Here is a 22,114-nt window from a genome sequence, read left to right as displayed (position 1 = left end):
TAGCAAAATTCTGAATTTGCTATTTAAAACATGGACCCCAGAATGAAGAACGCAATGGTGAAGGTATTTTGTCTTTATAATCAAGAACGATGATATCAAGTGGCCAAACATTTCACCCAGCCACTGTCTGCATAATTCATCCATTGGCATGGATGTGAGTCTTTGAAATGCAGCATCATAAATGGGCTGAATTGTGTTTCCCTCAAATTTATATGCTGATGTTCTAACCCCCATTCAGTCCCTCAGAATAAGACTGTATTTGGAGGTAGGGCCTTTAAAGAGTTGATTAAAGCAAAATGAGGTCATATGGGTGGGCCCTAATGCAATATGACTGTCCTTATAAGACGAGGGGGATAAGACACACAGAGAGGTATCAGGGGTGCTCGGGCACACAGGAGGGGCCATGTGAGGACACAGGGAGAAGGCGGCCATCTGCAAGGCCAAGGAGAGAGGCCTCAGAAGAAACCAAACCTACCAACACCTTGATCACGGACTTCTGGCCTCCAGAACATGAGCAAATAAATTTCTGTTTAAGCCATCCAGTCTGTCGTATTTTGTTACATCAGCCCCAGCAAACTAATGCACATTTCAAAATCACTTTGGTTTTTCTATTTGCTTACAAACAGTTGCAAGGTGTCCAGGGTTTGTATCTTCTGGGCCACCGGACACAGCTGAGGCCGTGCCAGCCTGCAAGAGCTCAGAGGACCCTCAACCCACATGGGCTCAGCCAATTTATGAACTTCGATTTCACAAAACTTAGTATTATCCTCTCAGTGGAATCCTAAATAATAAGGACTATGGTATAGAGCCAAGACTGCCACATCGACAACACGGAATCATACAGATACACACACGCCCCTTGGAGTTAGTGAGAGATAGCTGTGGAGAGAAGCAATTGAATCCACGTTGAGCACTGTGACAAGTCCATGATGGTAGGAAAAAAGTGCCCAGCATCCCCCAAAGAAAGACCCCAGCATCCCCAAAAGAAAGACCCCAGCTACGTAGTTTGGAGTCATATTCCTGCTATGACATGTTATCAATAAAGAATATCCCAAAGGGATCTGGTTCTTTAAAGCTACAAGTTATCAATAAAGAATATCCCAAAGGGATCTAGTTCTTTAAAGCCAGGGCATTTTCTTGCTATTCGGAACCAGCAAAATCCATTGCTCACTGAAACGCCTGTCCCGGAATCTCACAGGTTTGCACGTGGAGGTTGTTCGTAAGGACTAAGTAGGTAATTCAAACAAACCCTGTGGTTTGGAAGTCACAGTTTTGGCTGCTTACGTTTCCATTTTCAAGCTCTTCTTCTGGAAGAAGCTTTGGGGGCCACCGTGCTTTTTCTGGATGCCTAACAGAGTGACAAATTCCATGGGACAGAGTTTAGAAACTGCCAGGTGAAGTGAGAGGCGTGCTGGCCTGGCTGGCTCTTTCCACTGTGGCTCTCCAGGGCTCTGAGAGGAGTCCCCCCGGAGGGGATTTCAGCCCTGGTTTGAGCAACGTCACCCGTGGCAGAGTGCGTGTCCTGAGGGCTCTGGGGTGAGGGGCCACGCTCATCTGCAGATTTATGTCACAGCAGGTCTGATCAGGACACACTTTTCCCTTCCTGCTGAGTTCCGCCGCTACCTCTGTTCACTCCTTCACCAGCCACATGACACCCGACACTCATTTCAGGCACAGTCTGGACTCGCCCACCTCCGCGCTCCCGCACCTACTGCCCCCCACACCTGGACAGCCTTCTGTCATCACCGCTGCACATGCGAGTCCAAGTGCCTCTCAAGGCCTCGTCCAGATGCCGCCTCCTTCACAGGCACCGTGGTCTCAGCGTAAGTCATTCTCCCCGCTGACCTCCAGTTCCTGTGTCCCAGAGCCCCCTTCAGCTTAGGCGTATACCCCTCACTGTAAGTCATTTCCACCAGAATTCCTTTCTGATTGATGGTTGCGTCCTCATCAGAACCTATGGTGCTTAATAAAATATCTGTGGGTTTTCACTTCATTCAAATCTCAGTACTTCCTCATTGCCACCAGAAATATTTCCCATAGTATATTTTGGTGTTCTTTGTAACGTAAGACGATGATCGTGTCTGCCCTTCTAAGTACTAAAAACCTTCCATCAGTCTGTCCTGGTTATATGCCTTGATGGAGGAGGGATTAAAATGTCATGGTCCCAGTGTCTGCATATGAGGGCACATCAGAGCATGTTCACACAGAAATGTGCCCACACAAAAATGTGTGCCCGGGATGGGGCCAGAAGATGGGAATGGACAGAGAACAGAGACTGGTGAATTTCTTTGGGAGACGGTCTGGAAGTGCTGCCTGTGATCCAAACATAAAACCTGGGTTTAGGAGATACTGTTCCTCAACCTCTGTCTCCTGCATGGACACTCAGCCCCAGAACCTGTGACTTCCAAACCACAGGGCTTGTCTGAATCATCTAATTAGTCCTTTATTAAGAACTTCAACGTGCAAATTTGTGAGATTCCAGGACAAGGCAGCTCCGTGAGCAGCGGATTTTGGAGGTTCCAAATAGCAAGAAAGTCCTCTGCTTTAAAAGAGCCACATCCAACTGGAATATGCCTTAAGAAATGCATGTCTGGGACTGCAGTTACTGACCAGCAGTGCTCAGCCATCCATCACTGGAAGGGCCTGCCTAGGCCTCCAGCTTCTCCTCGTCACCACACAGTTTCCACATAGACAACTGGCCAAAGGAGCTGGCCACGCCATGGTGGCCGGCGGGGCATGCTGCCACGATGTGCACCTGGCACACAGGTGTTGCCATTTGTTATTGGTGCCACTCAGCCAATGCACACGAGAGAAAGAGGGGGAATCCCTCTGCAGTCTTCCTGATGCTTGGGCGAGAGGAACTACTTCCACCCCATGCCCACCCCTCACATGGTCGCAGTCACCCGCCTGACCCACGTGTACAGGCGGGCCCAGGTGTTACCATCTGCTCTGAGTTCTCAAATGTCAAGGGTGACATGGGCGGCCTGGAGTTTCACAACTCAGCCAGTTCTCCCTGCTGCCACTTCTGTCTTAATCGCGGCCCTCGTGTATCCATCTGTGGCCCCACCACGGTCCAGGTCAGTCCTTCCTGGCCATGCACGGCAAGTTTCCGTGCTGAGTGCCTTCTAAGTAGGCTCTGAGTCTCCAGTGGGTCTTCAGTTCTTCCCAGAAAGTCACTTTTCTAAAGCTCCATCATCCTGTTCTCTACTCACAACCTTTAAGTAGTGCGCGCGCGCATGGGCACACACACGCTGCCTGCAGGTGAAAGGCCCAGCGCGGTGACCTGGCAACTGAGGCTCTAACAAAGCGCCCAGGCTCCTCCTCCCACCCCGGCCAGCCCTGCAGGCACCACGTGCCACTGGGCTCTGCCTCTGACCACACCACTCCTCCCATATGGGGTTCTTTTCCCATTTTTTAATTTCAATCCAAATGTCACCTCTCTTTCAGCCCATACTAATATATTCCTTTTAATCTTCTATAATATTGAAATGTGTTATCCCAAATTGCATTCACTGGAACTCTGGTTCCATAAAATTGTCCAAAAAATAAAAGAGAGGAGGGTTTCCCCACCATCTACCATCTACTGCCTATTTTATGCTATTTTGGATATTTACAAAGCATGGCCAAAGGCTCTGAGAAGTCCTGCAGTAAAAAAAAAAAATCTCTTGGATCAACTTGGATTTTCCCACTCTATCCTCGCTTGTAGGCTTTTGGGGGAGCATAGCCTTTACTGTGGTCTACACCCTCACCTCCATGGCCACCTTATGAACGACTTGACCCACAGGTGGCCTGAACATGGAAACAGCAGAGAAGAAGTTGTTTTGAAGCCTCTGCTTCCTAGGGGGGCAACTGCAGCCGGATGTTCTGGGTGTTTCACCATCGTGTTGTTGAGCTACCAGATTCCAGGGACCCTGCAGCGGGCTGACCTCAGTGGGCGCTCTGTGGTCACAACCTGATCCGTGAAATCCAGGAGAACTCACCTGGGAGCCATGGATTTAGGAGAATTGGGGCAGGAACCTGGGGTGGCATCAGGCCCCCTGGTGCTTTCTTTATAACTTGAGAGCAAGTTTGTCCCCAAGTAGGGGTGCCTGAGCCTAATGTCCAGGTAGTGTCCAGAACTATCCCTCTGGGGCTCTCTCAGTGCTGGATGCTGAGGCCACGTGGTGCCTTCTGCACAAGGAGGTCCACAAAGTGGCAGGACCGTGGGTGCTGAGAGAATCATGAACAGAAAGCACGATTCTCTCAATCTTGAGGGCGCCCCAGGAATGGGTGGGTCAATTGGAAACGTGGTCCAACAGCTCCACCCCCTGGAGTGTGCCTTTTCAGGACAGAGATATAGTCCCTCGGGCCCCTGGACTCTTAGTTCTGGAAGGGAACCTGTTTAGAAGAGCACGGCTGAGCCATCCATTTAACAGAGCGCCTGGGCCTCCTGCTGGCAGCCTCCTTTCTCTGTGGGCTCTTCCAGCAGAGAGAACACAGCCCAAGTGCAGGGAGTCATGTGGCTGGAGGTTCTTTCACGGGGGCAGAATTTCTCCGCAAATTCTCTCCTCACCCCCTTCCCCTTCATTTCTGTAAGCTGCTTTCAAGCCACGTTTCATAAATCAGGACCTGCTGTTACATAAAGCAGCCGTGGAGAGGCCAAGTCACCATGGACAAGTCCATTTCGCCTGCCGCAGGCCCTGCCTTCCTTCCATCGGGGGCTCCCTGGAACGGGGCGTGCAGGGCTGCAAGCGACAGCTGGGCTCCCAGGACAGCGGCTGGGACCCGTTACCTACGTCCAGGCCCAGATTCAGAACACATGGGGCCCAGGGAACAGGCACGGTCCCTTGTTCAAACACTATTAAGAATTTCAAGATGGTGACAGCAGAGCATTAAATCAGGCACCGACCTTGTGAACACGGGGACCTGTGTGATGCACAGGTCACACAATCACGTGGTTGGCTCAGCCGATCTCTGCCATGGACCCTGGGGATTTAATGGTCTCACCCTAAGTCTTCACAGCGGTAAGACAGACATCACAGCCTCCCAGGAAGACTTCTTTGAAAGGGGGCTCTCAGGCCGGCCCTCTGGGTGCCCTCCCCATATTTCCATCCACTCGACCCCTTAGCAGACCTGACGGCCCCTCTAATCGTCTGGTTCAACTCCACCTCCACCTGGTGGGGTCGGCTCTTTCGTATAGATTGTGTCCATACCTGATCTTGTGATTGTGTCCATACCTGATCGTCATTGATCTGTTTATTTTTGGTCCCAGAAAAATCAGGCTTCTTTTCTACCTGGGTAGCCCGTCTACTTTTCCAGGTTCAGGTCAAAGTTTCTCAATATGCAGATATCCATCCGACCCTGATTCTCCCAGCGCCCATGAGTGTCCTGGGAACTGGCCCGGCCTGGCCTGTGTCCACCTGAGCATCTGTGTTCCATGAGCTGGCCGCCCGCTGGACCCGTTTACTCCAAGCTTCCCCTTAGCCCTCTCCTGACATCTTCTCCCCTCTGCTGTAGCTGTTCTGTCCTCCAACTGAGTTCACCGTTCATATGTCCCCATTTATCTGCCCCGACCCCTTCCTGTTTCTGTTTCACATTCTCTAAAAGCGCTGAGCATCCCTCAGCCCTGAAGTCACAGGATGTTTGAAAAGCAGAGGGGTTGTGTCAAAGTCCTCAATCCCGCATTCCAACCAAAATCACCTATGTCACCCCCTTCCAACACCCCCAACCTAAAATATATAAACTTAAAATATATTTTCAGCAGGAAAAAGTGAACTGCTTAGTAAATGGTGCTGGGAGAAATTGCTGGCCATTTAGAGACAAGTTTGACAACCCCCCAACACTTCAAATCATAAACAAATATAAATCTCCATCCACTTGGCATTTTAAATCTCGAAAATAAAATTACAAATCACCTGAAGGAAAAAAATATGTGAGAATATTTTTGTAATCTAGAGGTGGGAGCAGACCTTCTAGGCAAGCTAAAACCTGGAGGTCAGGAACATAATAACAGCTTGGACTACCATAAAAATTAAATATTTCTGTAAAAGAAATAAGACACAAGAAACAAAGTAAAATGTCAAGCAACAGACTGGGAAAAAATACTTGCAGGATATATATCAAAGATTTAAAATACAGAATATTTGAAGAGCTCTTACAGAATAACAACAAAAATAGGAGGGAAGGAAGAAAACAAGGGAGGGAGGAAAGAAAGGGGAGAAATTAAGAAAAGGAAGGAAGGAAGGGAGAGAGAGAGAGAGAGAGAGAGAAAGAAAGAAAGAAAGAAAGAAAGAAAGAAAGAAAGAAAGAAAGAAAGAAAGAAAGAAAGAAAGAAAGAAAGAAAGGAAGGAAGGAAGGAAGGAAGGAAGGAAGGAAGAAAGGAAGAAAGAAAGAAAGAAAGAAAGAAAGAAAGAAAGAAAGAAAGAAAGAAAGAAAGAAAGAAAGAAAGAAAGAAAGGAAGAAAGAAAGTGGAGGGAAGGAGGGAGGGAGGGAAGAAGGGGAAACAGGGGGCAAAGAATATGAGTAGGCAATTTTTAAAAGAATAATTAGTAAGCCACAGACCTCTCCTTTAAACCACCTCTCCCCAGAACAATCTGCTAGTTTATACATTTGTTTTTAAAAATCAATATTTCTGGAGGTTGGGTTTAATCCTTTACATTTTTTGATGTATAGCTACAATTTTATCAGATTTATGCCATAAAACTCTTCAGCAGGGAGGGCAAAATTTAAAGACATCCCTGAATAGAGAGTCCCCTGAAGAGAGACCAGTTGTGCACGACTGCAAGGTAAGCTGACCACAAAAATGAGGCAAAGGGTGTTCCTTAAAGTGTACTAGTCTAAATGTTAAAGAAGATTAATTATGTTATATAGATTACATATGCAATTACTAAATAAGTACAGAGGGAAAAGACTGGAAGCAAATATGTGTGAACGGGAACAGCAGAAAGCTCTAGCAATAGGAATATGGGTGAGCATCACTTCTTTCCCAGTCTTAATTTCTAAAGCCTGCGCCTGGGGTCAGGACAGCGGTCTGGGTGCTGCCACGGGGTCCCAGCAGAACCCCTTTTCCGTCCTGGGACAGTCACACAGCACCCCTACCTTCAGGCCACCTTCACCTGGTGCATTTGTATTTTCTTCAGATAGTACCTTAAGGTAATAAGCCATTTACATCCCACAGACGTAGTATTTTATTTATTTATTTATTTATTTATTTATTTATTTATTTTTATAGAATTCGCCTGTGAAGCCATCTGGTCCTGGGCTTTTGTTTGTTGAAGATTTTTTTTTTTTAATTTTTATTTATTTATTTATTTTATTTATGGCTGTGTTGGGTCTTCGTTTCTGTGCGAGGGCTTTCTCTAGTTGCGGCAAGCAGGGGCCACTCTTCATCGTGGTGCGCGGGCCTCTCACTATCGCGGCCTCTCTTGTTGCGGAGCACAGGCTCCAGACGCAAAGGCTCAGTAATTGTGGCTCATGGGCCCAGCTGCTCCGCGGCATGTGGGATCTTCCCAGACCAGGGCTCAAACCCGTGTCCCCTGCATTGGCAGGCAGATTCTCAACCACTGCGCCACCAGGGAAGCCCCGTAGTATTTTTTATAAGCAGTTTTTGCTTTGCTTCAAATCATGCCCTCAATTTTACAATAAAAGAATTATTGAAAAATGTAAAAGCTGGCACTTGTAGCAAATGGTGGCAAGCAGGGGACCCCGGCGGTAGGTGCATCCCCTGCCCAGCCACAAGGGCATCCCGGCCAGCACATGATGCCCGAGACGGGGGCTGTGTACGTGGGCACCCACCCTGCCAGTGGCCTTCTGTTCTGAGTCTGGGCTCCTCTGTCTCCTGGCTTTGAAGTCAGGGTTTCACTTGACAACTACTCATTGCTGAAGGCTCGCCTTGCTGCTAAAATAACTTTCCATGAAATACTCTGAAAGAAGCTTCTTGACTGTAAATGCTCTTATATGATAAGAAATGCCCATGTTTGTGTGTGGTTACAGCTTGTGTAACTGATTCCACCAGGTTTTCGAGGTGAAAACTGCTCACTTTTGTCATTTCCCAAACCTGACATTCTTTCACTATAATGTGGCAACTTCTCGGTTCTTTAAACTATTTTTTTCTTTAAGTTCTCATGAATTGATGGTTCCTGTTTTTCTGAACTGCTTGTCAAACCCATGTTTATGTTAGACTCACAGACACCCGTGCTCAATAACTAGGAAATGCGGCAAAAAATCCCCTCAGAAAATGTGACTTCCCAGGCACTAGGGAGCCCCTGCCCTCGTTCTGTGAATTTGGAGTGATGCATGTGAACGTGGGCAGAAGGGAAAGGAGCCGGAAAACGACATTGCGGGTGAAAGTTCCGATTGTCGGGGAGGTTCTCGTGTGAGGTTCTCTGCTCACATGGAGCCCATGGCTCAGTCACGGGCCCTTGGGGGTGACAGCCCCAAACAGCCCCCTATGGGGTCACGCGCCGTAGTCTACCTACTGGACGGAGCATCAATCCCATCACTTACAAAGATGAAGCACGTTTTCCTTTTCTTTCCTTTTTAACTTTTTCTTTAAGCAAATGTGAAGACCAAATCCCATTTTTGAGCCTTTGCCTTTCGGCAGTTCAGGAAAAGTGAAAACAAAGTGAGAACATCTTATTTGCTTAAATAAAACCTGATTGCCTGCGTCCATCATCCACTCATCCACTTCTGGGCAGACGCTTCTTGAGGGTTAATCCACGCTGGGCTGGACGCGGATGGAGACCTGCTCAGAGGCGCCTCCTTCAGGACCTTTAAGGATGTGCACTGTATCGTATTCATTTCATAGAGCTGCCACCACAAAATGACTGGGGGGCTCAAACCACGGAAACGTATTATCTCACACATCTGAGGGCTAGAAGTCGGCGATCAAGGTGTCGCAGGGCCACGCTCCCTCTGAAGGCTCCAGGGGAGAATCTGTCCCGAGCCTCCCTCCTCACTCATGGTAGTTCCTGGCCACTCTCACACAGCATCCTCTCCATGTGGGTGTCCCAAAAGTCCCCTTCCTGTAAGGACACCAGCCATCGTGGACTAGGGGCCCACCGTACTCCAGGATGACCTCATCTTACCTCACTACATGTGATACTATTTCCAAATAAGGTCTCCTTCTGAGTTACTGGAGGGGTGGGACGTCAACATGTGAACTTGGGGGAGATACAACCCAACCCATGACACACCCAGAGGCCCTCAATGGTGACTCACAAAGTCGGACTCCTACTCACTTTCGTTGTCATTGACTCTGCCCAACTCTTCCCCCAAACTCGTTCCCCCGAAAATAAGTCCCCTTCTTAATAAACACCTGTCATTTGCTTTCTCTTCCGTCAGAGTCAATTCTGTGCTGAGAAGGAGTCAAATTAAAAGTATTAAAAAGCGTGGAATTCCATCCAGCTCAAAATCCTGCTGCTGATTTAAATGGTCCTCGGCAGGAAGGGCCTCTGAGGAGGCTTCCGGGCCAGCCTGGCGCCTGAAAGAAACAAGGATGGACAGAAGGGCCGGGCCATCCTCTCTCGGCAAAGCTGTCACCCACCCTGGGCCACTGAGTTGCCTTCTGTCTCCTAAGCCCCTGGGTACTCTGAGGGTAAAATCAGCTAGTCCCACAGGCCCGGGGGCTGCCATGAGGACAGCTGTCCACTGAGAAGCTGGCATGGCTGTGGCCTTGGGTGACGGGCTGGCCTGGGACTCCGGCTACCCCACTTGTCAGCTGTGTGACAATGAGAAGCCCACGCACCGCAAGATAGAGCAGCCTCCACTCGCTGCAACTAGAAAAAGCCCGAGCGCAGCAACAAAGACCCAATGCAGCCAAAAATAAAATAATAAATAATAAATAATAAATTAAAAATAAAAACAATAAGCTCCTTTCATTCCACTTTACATTGAATCTGTTAAAAAAAAAAAAAAGCAGCCCCTCAGAGGGGAAGCAGTGCCTGAGTCAGCATAGTGACTCAGGCGCTGCTTCCCCTCTGAGGAATGGGGACCATCATTTAGGGGGATTCGGTGAGTGACAGCGTGTGAGACACTGGCCCAGAGCAGGTGCTCATAGAAAGCCAGCCGTGACTGCTTGGGGCACCGTCTCCCACCACAGGAGCACTGACTTTCACTAGGGGGGAGGTTTGCTCAGAAGAATTCTGAGATTAATTCTTTTGAACCTGCAATCCCCGTTTCCGGATCTGCCTGTTTTGTGAATACAGTTTGGTGTCAAGGTGACTCTAGGGGTCTGGGACCCTCATGAAGCACAGGGCATCAGAGTCACTGCTCTCTTTCCTGGTCCTCGGCCGGTTTCCAGGTTGTCACCTTGGGGAATGGAGACACAACCCCTGGGAACGTGTCTTAGAACTGCCTGATCCTGGCAACTCACCCCTCTGGCTCCCTGGGGGTTCGCTGGGGACCGGAGCCCACACGTGCCTTCCCGGAGTGCGAGGGCCTGCCTGCCTGTCCCCTGGACACCTGGGCAAGCTCAGGGCCTCACCCCCAGTACAGAGAAGAAGGGGACGTTCAGCCAGCCCCGCTAGAACCCTGAGATTTGCCAGCCCCAAACACAGGGCTGCTGAGCTCAGAGCCCATAAGCCGATCCTCTCCACACACAAAAGTGGTTTCACAGTCAAAAACGACTGTGATAGTTTTTATGGAAAATAGGAAAGAAAAGAAAAAGACTCATTCAACTACGTGCTTATATTTGCATAAAGTCTGGATGGATACGTAAGACACTAAGAATAGGGTGTTGAGTGGGGGAGGTCAGTGGGAACCAGATGGGAGACCGTGGGAGCAACATGCTTTCCACTGGACAGCTTTTTATACAGTTTTATTTCTGAACCTTCTTCAAACAAATTAAAGCTGGAAGCCTTATTGCCTATTCACCACATTTGCAGATTAAAAGAGACAATCCGTATGGTCATCTCAAGAGATGCTGAGACACACCAGCTAAACAGTGCCCCCTGAGCACCCCTTTCCAGGTGCTGCCCTCTGGGTGCCCGTGGCCGGAGGGTGCGCCCCATCACTCACCAACCTCAGAGCACCTGCGAGACTCCCCACGGCCAGGGACGAGGTGCCCCAGAAGGGATTACAAAAGAGTTGTCTTCTCGGAAATAATGTACTTGAATGATCCTAAAAGGCTTTCATCTGGATGTGCTCTTGGAAAATAGAATCCCTTCTCGAGTGACCATTCCTGTTCCATCCAAGTGTCCCCCGGTGATGGACTCAGCTGGTGAACACAGAGCAGGTAATGCCCGCTTTGGACCAGCAGACAGAGCCTGGGAGACTCACTTTCTCCCGGGGAAGCTCGTGGTTTGCAGTCACCTCTTGTGCTGCTGGGTGGCAGTCTGCACTCATTCTGCGTCTCACCTCTCCCTCTACAGATCTTAACCCTGAGCTGGCACTTCTGGGGACTTCAAAGGGACCATTCACAGACAGCCACCCGTCTGTCAGGCTGGGCTCAGTCGCTCCAGCTTGAAAGGCAAATCTGAAGCGAATCAAATGCATCCAACCCACAAACTCTGAGGATGTGACTATGTAAAACAACTAAAACAGCAATCATTTGACAAATGAGCATTCAAATGTTCTGAAAGTTTAAGGTAACTTACTGCTCGTATCTAATAAACAGCTGCCCAAGAGTTAGCCAGCCTTGCCAAAAGCTCCCCATGCTGGAGGATGAGGGAAAGAAAGAATAGAACGGGAGAGAAGGAGGATGGCTACCCATCAGAAGTCTGGCTGAGTGTCTAAATTATTACTGCCTGCCCCACCAGTCTATGGGATCACATCACACATCTGACTGTATGTTCCTCGTCCTTTCACCCACATGATTGAAACCTGTACAGCAAGGTAAGCTGTTTGTATTCGGTGAGGTGCCCCAGAATGTTAAATGCTGGCAACCTTGAAGACAATCGCTAGTGGAGTGCCACAGATCTCTGCTCCTGGTCTACACTGATTCAAAAGATCTTCCGGTAAAGATATAAAAGGGATACCTCTCCAACTGGCAGATGATGTGAAGCTTTACATTTTAATTAGAGAATATACGGGCCAAATCTAGAAGATCAAACTAAGGAGAATGTAAAATTTTACTTCCATTTAAAAAAATCAAAAATAAGTCAGCACCTCAAATGCAAAATGAGAGAGATGTGGCTTTAAACATGTCCCCACACAGAGGCAGGGATGGCAGCTGCTTGCGGGTCCAACAGATGGGCGTGTTGGCCCCAAACCTCAGCCTAGTATCCCTTACAAGGGAGGGTATGGTGCTCATGTGAAGAGGGACATCAGAGAGCTGCAGTCGTGCCAAGGAGGGCAGCACGGGGTCACAGTTGCTGCATCTTTCAGGAACCACAGGAAGAAGGAAGAGCTTGAATACAAGTGGTGATGTCCATGCATTTGGAAGGGCTCTGGCATGGAAGAAGCTGGGGCTCATGTTATAATTCAACAGTTTGGGAGACAGAATAATTGCTCAATGAACGTGTTGAATTATGACTGTAATTATGATCATGGCTATGATGGAATGGCTTCAGGGGCAGAGCTAGGTCCAAAATGTGCAAATACCAGAAAAGAGGCATTGGATTAAGCTGTGTCTGGAAGGAGAGAAGGGGTTTAAGTATAGATCAGATGACCCCTTATGCCATAAGGCGTCCCCGTCTTATGCAGCGGTCCCCAACCTTTTTGGCACCAGGGACCAGTTTCGTGGAAGACAATTTTTCCAGGGATGGAGTCGAGGGGGGCGGGATGGTTCAGGCAGTAATGCGAGCAATGGGGAGCGATGGGGAGCGGCAGATGAAGTTTCTCCTGCTCGCCCGCCACTCACCTCCTACTGTGCGGCCCGGTTCCTAACACGCCGTGGACCACTACTGGTCCGAGGCCTGGGGATTGGGGATCCCTGCCTCATGGGGCTCACACAGAGGGGCTATGAGGGTGGTGGGAGTGCCCTTCGAACCCAGGGAACTCCCAGTGGCAAATGAAGCATGTCTTCGTGATGATGATGACTCCAAGTTGGGCTATTGAGCACCTGCCATTGTGGGTCCCCTGGCTCATGCTGTACGAGGACCAGAGACGCTCAGTGACTGGCTCCTGGCCACAGAGCTGGTGAGGGGGAGCCAGGGCTCCACTCTAGCTGCCAGATCTGCACAGGAGAAGCAAGCAACACACACACACACACACACCTACTCCTCTCAGATCTCCGCTCAAATATCTTCTCATCAGAGGGACCACCAGAGGCCACCCCTTATGTGGGAGACACCCTCGCCCAGCACTGCTGGGCCCCCTCCTCTGGCAGCCCTCCTCACAATCACATTTGCTCATCCCCTGCCTCCATAGGTCCTAAGAAACATTTGTTGAATAATGAGTGCATAAAAGGATGCTGACATGTACACACTACTGTATTTAAAATATTGGGTTGGCCAAAAAGTTCATTCGGGTCTTTCTGTAACATCTTACGGAAAACCCAAACGAACTTTATGGCCAACCCCGCAGATAACAAACAAGGACCTACTGTATAGCACAGGGAACTCTGCTCAATATTCTGTAATGACCTAAATGGGAAAAGAATTTGAAAAAGAATAGATACATGTATATGTATAACTGAATCACTTTACTGTATACCTGAAACTAACACAACATTGTTAATCAACTATACTCCAGTATAAAATAAAAATTAAAAAAAAAGGAAAGGATGGACTATTGAATCTCTTTCCCCCAGTGGTGTAGGGCTCCACAGCTCATGCTGTCCCTGAGCCTGGAAAAAAAGCCTGTGGAATTCCTCGGATGCCGAGGTTGGAGTGGATGGACCACTGCTGGGGTGGAGATCTGGGGCCCAAAGAAAGGTCAGGAGTAAATGCCATATGAATCATCTATGCCTTGATTAACAAAAAAAAAAAGGGAAAATTAAAACAGGTAAATGGCAAAAAGGCATCCATTCCAAGCTAATACTATAGAACACTTACTCTGTGTGGCACTTTTCTAAGAATTTTTCATGAAGGAACTCCTTTCATCCTCGAAACAATCCTCTGTGCTCATTGCTCCTGTTCCCATTTCACAAATTAGGAAACTGAGGTCAGGAGGCACAGATGACTTGCCAGGCAGTGAGCAGTGGACTGAGTGGGGGTTCAGCTCCAGCGGCTGCTTCATCATAGTGCCCCACAGCCTCCCCACCGACAGACGGTCCACGAACCGAGAGCAAATGGCACTGGGCGTGGGGGAGCCGCCAGGAGCGAAATCTTGGAATTTGGGGGGGTGCCTCAGGGGAGGGATGGCAGTGCGTCTCAGCCCACGATCCCACACGTGTGCAAGGTCATCATCTGCGCCCGAGAGAACGTGTGCTGTGCTGAGAGCTGCAAGGCCGGGGGCCGAGGCTTGCCATCTTCCCCCCGGGGCAGATCATCTCCCCCCCGCTTGCGTGTTTCTTGTCAATGATGGCTGAACACAGTTTAATGCTTCTCTTCTTAAAAAGTCAAAAAGAGTCAAAAGACACACTTGGGGGATGTGTAGGAGGCCAGTGACAGGAACCACACCTGAGCTCAGTCCCTGGGATGGCTTCACGCAAACAAAACTAAGGATGCCTATCTCCAAACAGGAAAGTTCACCATCAAATACCACAAGCACAGACGGTCAGGCTGTGTGCTCCTCACTTGAGGCCCCCGCACCTCGAAAAAGCCATCAACCCCACTGGCAGAAATGCTTCAGGTGTCAGGCACCCAGCCCTGGTTTCCTCCTGGACAGGCCCCTCAGCTGGGGCCCTCGAGGCCCTGAGAGTCACTTGGGGTTTTATCCCCCTGAGATGGGGACATCGAGGCTCACGGCCACTGGTGGCAGAGGCCCTGGACCCCCATCTGCCTGGCCCACAGCTCCTAGCTGAAGGGTCCTCCACCTGGGAGGGACACCCACCCTCCGGGGGACCTCAGCGCACGCGGTGCCCAATTCTGAACTTTCACCCCAGTGCCACATCCTTCCTCAGGGTGACAGCCCGACTCTCAAAGCTGCCCGGATTAGGAAAACAAGCTCTAGATCTGTGCCGTCCAATAGGGTAACCACTAGCCACATGTGGCTATGTACCCTTACATTTAAATTAACTGAAATGAAGTAAACATTTAAATTCAGTACCCAGTCACACTAGCCACATGTGGCTGCAGTCACTCATTGGACGGCTTGCTCTGGAGGTTTGGGAAGCCACAGAGGACACCATGTGACTCCCATGGGTTCCCCGAGCGTCTTCTGTTTCTTCCCCTCTGTTATCACGTCTCTTTCTGCCCCTCAGGCCAAGACGGAGGCCCAGCTTAGAAGAGGTCCAGCAGCAGGCAGCGGGCAGCACAGGCATGCAGAAGGCGCTCCCACCGGACACAGCCGAGGGCAGCTACGGAGGCTGGGAGCTCACGCCAAGACCCCAGGAGCAGTGGCGCACCTCCAGGCAGGGCTCTGTGGTCAGGCGACAGAGCCCCGGGTCATGCGGGCCCCCATTCGGCTGGAGTAGGACCCTGAGTAGCTCTGGGGCCTCACCTTGACTGCTTCAAGTCTTCAGCGTTGAAGCAGCAGTGCTGGCGACCGCCTCAGTGGACTCCCCCCGCCTCCAGCCCCGGTTTTCTGGAAGCGGGTAACCCCAGGATTGTTTAATGATACCAGGACCAACAGGGATCCCCAATCATGAAAGAATCTGAATTCCCCAACAGGCAGGTTGAGGGGGTAAAGTAGGGGCAGGGTAAGCTTGGAACAGATTTAATGTAATTTAGAGATTTGGAGAATAAAGGAGTGTTCCAGTTTTGATGCCTTAGCATTGGAGACTGAAACCCTTACCCCCTGAACAAACCCTTTGAATAAGCGGAGCAATTACAGGGAGAATGAGGAATGGGGAAGTAAAGTGGACACAGGGTAGATGACTCTGCTCTGAGAATCCTTATCTGAAAACCCACATTGTCATTTCCAAAGCTGACTTGAGGCTCACCAGCTATACACAATAGGCCAGACCCGCCTGCCATCCTCAGAGGCACTGCCAGGGCCACGCATAGTCCAAAGGACCACCCACAGTCTAGAGGGCCACCCATAGTCCGGGGGACCACCCACAGTCCAGAAGCCATCCTCCCCCACCGGGACCACCCTCCATTCTCCACGACGAGGCCCTCCCAGGGCCTTCCTCTGCACTGGGCACACAGGGGACAAGGCCTTGGGCCCATAATACTCTCAAAATAAAATGTTTTAGTTTATTTTCACATCAGAAGAAAAACCTGAGTATAATGAAATTGAATATATAAGAATAAATCCAGTCTGGATGACATGCATCTTTGTACCAAGACAGTCATGACACTTTTTTTCATCAGGAAGGGCCCATGAAGGCAAAAGCACCTGAGGGCCATGGAAGTCGCTCTGCAGCCCTGAGCCTTTGCCTGTTATACCAGTGATATGAAATGCAGCTGCACACAGAAGGGACCCTGACAACCCTATGGACCCTCCTAGTTGACCCACAGATTGACTCTCTTCACCAGTGATTTCTCCCACCTCTCTCTGCATCATGCAGGTAAACCCACTCCAAAAAGAGTCACATCTCCAGGTAAAGCTCCTGGCCTCCCAAACCTGCTCCATCTGCTGGCTCGGCCAGTCTTAGCACTGGCTTCCTTCCTCCAAATTGTCTTATGGTTTCAAGGAGGCTGCTGGATTTCCAGCCATCACCTCTGCATTCCACACAGGAGGAAGGAGGGACCTGAGGGGAAAGGTTAAGCCTCTTAGATGTCAAGGTCCTTTAAGGAGCTTTCCTAAAATCCCCAGCTACCCCACTGCAGACTATGTCTTCCACTGGCCACCCCATCTGTACAGGAGCTGGAGGAGGAAGGCCCTGGGATGGTGCAGAGCAAGCAAAGCACAGGAGGGGCCTTAGGTCCAAGGTGGGGTAACAGCAAACACTCCCCCTCCCCCAAATCCATCCTGTCCTCATGCATCCTCCTGGCCCTGATTGTGTCACTAGATAACGGGCAGTTGTGTGGAGCGGAGAATGTGACAGTTTCCCCTTCTCTGGCCTTTGATCAGATTGAGTGATGTGAATAAACTGCAGCCCCTTGAAGCCCAACCTCTTCTACTTCAGCCATTCTGCTCTTCGCTGGAACCCTGCCCAGCCTTTGAAGCCAGGTCTGGGCAGTTTCCTTGCTGCACCCTCAGGACTGGAAGGGCGTGGTCCTGACTCAGGAGGCCGAGTTCTCTGGGAGAGCTGGCTGTGAGGAAAGGGGCGAGTCATGAGCCCAGACATAGCTGAGATTCCTGGTGTGTCCCCTAGTGGGGAGGTGGGGGGGAAGAATGCTCAGCTTAGACCCGATTCTATAATGCGTCTTCCCCAGGCAGGAGGTGCTGTCAGAGGTGAGGGCTCCCCACTTCCCTGGGCCGGTCTCCTGGGGCACCCATGGCGGCCTGACCTTATTGAACTTATTTATGTCTATTTCGCCAGAAAGATATAAATAGCAGAGACCTTGTCTGCCGGTTCACATCTCTGGGTCCAAGAACCGGACGGTTGGGTTCAAAGCCAAGCTCCTCTACTTACTAACAGTGTGACCTTACTCATCTCCTTACACCCTCCTGTGCCCCAAGTTCCTCACCTGGGTGATGGGGACGATAATTGATAGAATCTGCACACAGTTATGTAAGGACTAAGTGAGGTCGTAGGTACAAAGCATCCAGAACCGTGCCTGGTACCAAGTAAACACTCCATAAACAAAGCAGTGCTCGAATTATCATTATTTTATTGGATAAATGAGAAATATTTGCTAAATGCATGAATGAAAAGAAATCCTACTTAGATATAACAAAAAAATCAAACAAGTGATTTCTGTCCCTTTGAATGTCTCCTCCAGGTGTTCAAAGCCCTTGAAGCCACAGTCTCTTTGTACCCCCCTCCTGATACTTCCAGTGAGAGCAACGTGGTTATTTCATGTCTGCTTTTTGCCCCTCTCATATCCTTTCTCCTCTGCTTCCTGTGTTGTCAACAACCCCTGTTGTCAGGGGCAGCAATGTGCCCAGTTAAAAAACAACATTTCCTAGGATCCTCTACAGAGAGGGGGCCAGTGAAAGACTTAGGCAGAAAGGGTTAGTTGGGGATTCTAGGAAGGTTCTTTAAAGGAGCTTGACATCTAAGATTCTTAGGCTTTTGCCCCCACCTCCTTCCTTCCTCCTGGGTGGAATGCAGAGGTGATGGCTGGAGCTCTAGCAGCCTTCATAAAACCATAAGACAATTTTGAGGAAGGAAGTCAATGCTAAGGATGGCAGAGAAGAGAGATGAATGAACTGACTGCCCTTTGACCTTCACCCTGGACAGACAGCTTGCTTTGTCTTTTTCTACCTGAGAGAAAGTAAATCTAACACTTGCTGGAGGCACTGTTATTTTGTAATTTCCCTTTATACCCCTTTATATCTAGCTGAACTGATAGAAACCCATGCATCCCTCTCACACTCTATAAATGATTTGTCCAGTGAGAATAGTTAAAATGATACATTGCTGCCATCATTAAAAATTCCAATGTTTTAAGTATGATACGTTTTTGAAAGACAGGGTGGCTAGAAGGGCTAAAAGCCCCTGTAGCAGAAGTCTTTACTTGCCGGATAATCAATCCTGAAAGCAAAAGATAAGCAAGAAAACTGTAATGGATAAGCCTGGCCATCACTGTTAGCTTTTCCAATTATACAAGATGCAATAAAACCAGTTTTTTGGTTTTTTTTTAATCAAAGTAATCCTCTGAGAACAGCCAAGTATCCCACCCACCCCTCCTTCCTGTGGCCTCGACTTCCTTCTGATCTGTTGTTGGCTTCTCCCTGCCTGAGCTCTGTGGTCTAACCAGAACCCTCCCGAGTCTGGTAGGAGCCCAAACCCTGCCCCACAGCACGGCCCCACCCATGGCGCTGGGCAGAGGGTCCTCTGGATTATGGCACAAGTGGCAGCTGCAGGGAAAATCTCCCCACAAAGTGGTGCCATTTAAGACTGACGTACACGCTGGAGCCAGTGCCCGGGATGCAAAGCCTAAGCTCAGAAAGGAGACAGACAATGCACTTGGTGCCTTACTTTGATGGGGCCATTCCGGAGAGGGCAGACAGAGCAAAAGGACACACTTCTCTTGGACCCCTGCAGAATGAGTGTAAAGATTTGGCTTTTGAGTCACTGCATGATCTTGAATACCTCCAGAATCAACAAGGAAAGGTCCTGTTATGTTCCCCCGGGTTTTAGTTTTAAGTGTATCTTACTTAATATTTTCAATATGAGTCAGCTCCATATACTATGATGATTTTCAAATAACCAGAAGTTGACTGTAGCTGGCTTTAAGACAGGAAGCATGAGTACAGAATCCAGCTGCTTCCACCCCGGGGGCAGGTCTGAATTCAGTGGTCCTATATTTTCTGGCTTGTGACCTCAGTCTGCTGGATGATGCACAGAACCCTCCTGGTCCCCTGCTTTTCCTGACTCTCCTCTCCTGATGGGGGTAAGGGGCTCTCCCATCACCAATGCACTCCTTGAAGCAACTGCTCTGCCTGATACACCTGCCTGGGAATCCTGGACCTCCAGTGAGTTGAGTAACTGGCCATCCTTTCTACCTTCCAGGGTGGGTATGTGTGTATGTTGGGAGGAGGGGGTTAAAGGTAATATACAGAAAGTTACTACCATATGTTTGGAGCTGAATGAAATGGGAGCTGTTCTCACTGTGATGATGTGAAGGATAAGGATGATGACGATGATGGTCATGATGATGGTCGTGACATCTAGAACCCCAGGTATTCCTGGAGAGAACCAAGAAGCACTTCCCATTCACCTAATCAATAAATGTCCTGCAAATACAGAACATGCCATGTAATTCATGACACAGACAGGATCTTACTTCGTGGGCATGAGAGCCAATTCCTTCTGGATTCACAGGGTTCAGGGCCCAGGGAGAGATGGAAAGGTGTGTGGGTATATCTCTAAATCACTGAATGTGTACTTAATGGCTGTTGAATCTCCTTGTAACTTGTGTGCCAATTATCACTGATCTTTACAAGGACCCTCGAGGGTGGGTCCCATTTATATTATATTATTATATTCCCATTTCACGATGATGAAGGTAGGACACCAAGAAATTAAGGAACTTGCCCAAACTGCCAAACAGCGGGGGACACACACACACACACACACACACACACACACACACACACACCCCTATCGGGTACCATGGAAACCTCGTGGCAGGAGGTAATGAGAGCCCAGGTCGGGGTGTTGACTAGGAGTGGAGAGTGGGGAACCAGGCCAGCAAGCCATAGCCAGTCCCCAGGCTGAGGATGCCACGACCATAGGGCACCGGGCAACTTCCAAATGTCATCAAACTCTCAGCATTTGTTTGTTTGTTTGCTTGCTTTGGATGTAGATGTCCTTTTAAAACGTCTGCTCAGCTTCTATCCTCGAATGTTTCCCTCTTTACTCCCTGCCTGCATCCACACTTAGAATCAGCATCTTTGGGTAGTTAGAAAAACATGACAAAGCAGCAAATCACGTTAATAAATGCTGTCTTTTCAGACCTAGCCATGGCCTTATTTCTGACCATTTTAAATGACTCTTTCTCCTGATTACAGAAATGATAACAGAAGTTCATCACAGGCTTATGTCTCATGGGTAAGAGACCAGTGGACCTCTAGCATCCATACAACTGCCTGACTTCTACATGACAGAATCAATGTCTAGGATAAAATCAGCCACTTCAAAGCCACTTCCCAACAGTGTTTATCCGGGAGGATTTTACAGACAGTGATAAACACAAGTTTGATAGCTGGTGTGGTCTCTGAAACGAGGACAGGAGAAAGTGCAGGCAGACGTGGAACACAGAGGCACCTCCCAAGGCATTTCTCCTTTTACGGGCTCTTCTCTCCATGAAGACGGCATTTCTCTGAGCGCTTATGAAGATTACTCACCAAGAAAGAGACACTGGGCAGGTCTCCCACCTTGGAAACCCCTGGTCTCTGCCTGGCTGAGGCCCCAAGCTGACACTTGTATGCCTGTGACTCAGCCTTGGAACAACACTGATCCCACTGGAATCGCAGGATCTTGCTTGAAAAAGTCAAGGCACTAACTCGGGGAGCCCAGGTACCTTTAGGGTACAGGTAAGAAGAGAAGCTAGCAGAGCTAACATTGAGGGGGTCCCTTCTGAGTCCAGACCCTCTTCTACGCACTTGGCAGACGCTGGTTCTCTGAGTCCTCCCAGGCGGCCCCTGAAACGGGTGGTGTCACGCACGGTCTGGAAGCCCAAGGCTATCAGAGCCTTGCGACATGAGGGTTCATCAGGGCCTGTGACCCAAAGAATATGGGATCCCCACCAACAGTCATCGGAACACAAGAAACCAATCCCAGGCAGGTCAGCAGAACTTAGAGGGGGGGGGAAATGGATTCAAACAGGCCTGCCTTGGGCCCTTGAGCTGCTAGCCTGCAACCCAATCATTAATTTTTAAAAAATTTTCTTAATAGTTTTCTCATTTTATAGATAAGAAGAATAAAATTGGAAGGAGGTTTTCTTCCTCGGAATCCCGCTCTCAGATTTTAAGCTGACAGTCTTCCCACGCCACGTGTCACCTGCAGAACTTGGGCTTTGAAGCTCACACGGTGACCGCCTCTCCCACCGGGTCCCTCAGCCAGGACAGCTTCAGCCCTGGGCCACCCCAGCCTTTCATAAACTCTGGATCTTTAATTGAACCAACCGTATACTCAACCAATCCGGTCATGGCATAACCTAAAAACCATCAACATCAGCCAAAGGAGATGGTCCGGCACAGGGACCCCTCAGCAAAGGGGCCTTCCAGCCACACATGGCAGAGCTGGGACCGAAGCTGGAGGCGTCACCAAAACAGGGGAGGCATCAAAGTTGGTTTTAACGGAAGACCAAACAGCCGAATCCTCTTAGAGGGGGCCCGCCAGCCACCACACTGTGCTGGGGGGCAAATCGAATGTTCTCTCAGCTGCTCCAATTTTAGAAATCAGGTGCTGACTCATTATTAACCCAGGAAGCCCACACACTCAAATGACTGTACTGAAAAAGCTCTGTCATACCCTGCTTACTCATGTGCAGATTTTTAAGCAAATTTGAAAAATGTTTATCATAAGGTATTTATGACATTTTAACCGTTTCATTTACAGTAACCAGACGACATTTGAAAAAAAAAAAAT

The 22,114-nt window shown here is 49.2% G+C and overlaps 1 long non-coding RNA gene across 4 annotated transcripts in view; it reads right to left on the bottom strand.

Moving 5' to 3' along the window:
• Positions 1–22,114, bottom strand: part of LOC133105130 (uncharacterized) — a 151,791-nt gene that overhangs the window by 128,807 nt on the left and 870 nt on the right. The window lies entirely within an intron of this gene.

This window comes from Eubalaena glacialis, chromosome 14, assembly GCF_028564815.1.
Source record: "Eubalaena glacialis isolate mEubGla1 chromosome 14, mEubGla1.1.hap2.+ XY, whole genome shotgun sequence".
NCBI classification, from domain to species: domain Eukaryota; kingdom Metazoa; phylum Chordata; class Mammalia; order Artiodactyla; family Balaenidae; genus Eubalaena; species Eubalaena glacialis.
The sequence above is the reverse complement of the archived record's forward strand: the minus strand, read 5'-3'. Positions and strand labels throughout refer to the sequence as shown.